The following is a 1122-nucleotide window of genomic DNA, read 5'->3' as shown; positions in this document are numbered from 1 at the left end:
TCCCCTGCTTCCACTGGAGCATCCTGCCTTCCTTTTCCATATCTCTGAGTAGCCAGTAAATGGGAGAGGTTTCCAGCTGACTAGAGCCCTCTTTTCTGCTGCCCCAATCCATTTCCCTTTCACCAGCTTTGTCTGCCCTTTACTGTCATCCCCACTTAAAGCTGGAAAGCAGGATGAGGAGAGGCATGAGGAGAGCCTGGGCCCCTCGGTATTTCCCTGGTCATGAAGTGGGAGGCCCAGTGCTCAACACTTTCTGCGGCTCCAGCCCTGTCTCCAGAAGCCTGCCCACCTCTGCCCATTCTCCTGCCTCCTCTTAGCCCAATGGATGTGTCCCACTCAAGACTCGTTCCTGGGAGAAGCCTCTGGGCTCTGCCGCCTCTTGCCAAATGCTTCATGGAAATAAAGAGGAGGGCCCAGAGTCTTCGTACTGCCCCACCGTGGGCCATTTCCAGAGTGGCCTAGAAAGGCCATGGGCTGACTTCATTCATCCTTGGGAAGAAGAGAGATTCCTGTCACTTCTCAAGGTGGGGAGAGGACCAACACCCAAGACTTTGACTGAGACTTTGTAGCCCATTGGAGGAAAGTACTTTTGGGTGGCCACAGATGAAGCCACCTCTCCCAGGGTGAGCTCCAGGGATTTGCCTAGAGTTTGAGGTGCTACAGAACATTATCCACATAGCTTTGGCTGGGCTCCAGGAGGCAAAGACCATCTCCCAAATGCCTTGAAAGCATCTGCCACTGAAGCAGATAGCCCTTGCTCTACGGCCTGATCCCTTCACCCGTACCACAGAGCACAGCCTGGACCTTCTGGAGAGGATGTGGCAGGACAGCTCACCCCAGGTTCTCCATCAGGAGCCTCCCTGCTTCTCTCCCCACCTTGAGGTCTTGGTCTGAAGAAGACTTCAGAACTCACATCTTCACTCCTGGACCTTTACACTCCCAGATGTCAGGTGGACGCTCAAGCAGAGTGCTGATGTGGGGGGAGCCCGAGGCTAGGAGCGGAGATGCCCACCTGTAAAGGAGCAGATCATCTGAACCTCCCACCCCCTCTTCCCTTTGTGAGTGTTTCTGTTGTCCAGACAGTGCCCACCCCCTCCCTCCCCCTCCCCCAGCTCCCTCCAC

This window comes from Mesoplodon densirostris, chromosome 8 (assembly GCF_025265405.1).
Source record: "Mesoplodon densirostris isolate mMesDen1 chromosome 8, mMesDen1 primary haplotype, whole genome shotgun sequence".
Taxonomy (NCBI): domain Eukaryota; kingdom Metazoa; phylum Chordata; class Mammalia; order Artiodactyla; family Ziphiidae; genus Mesoplodon; species Mesoplodon densirostris.
Note: the sequence above shows the minus strand (reverse complement) of the source record.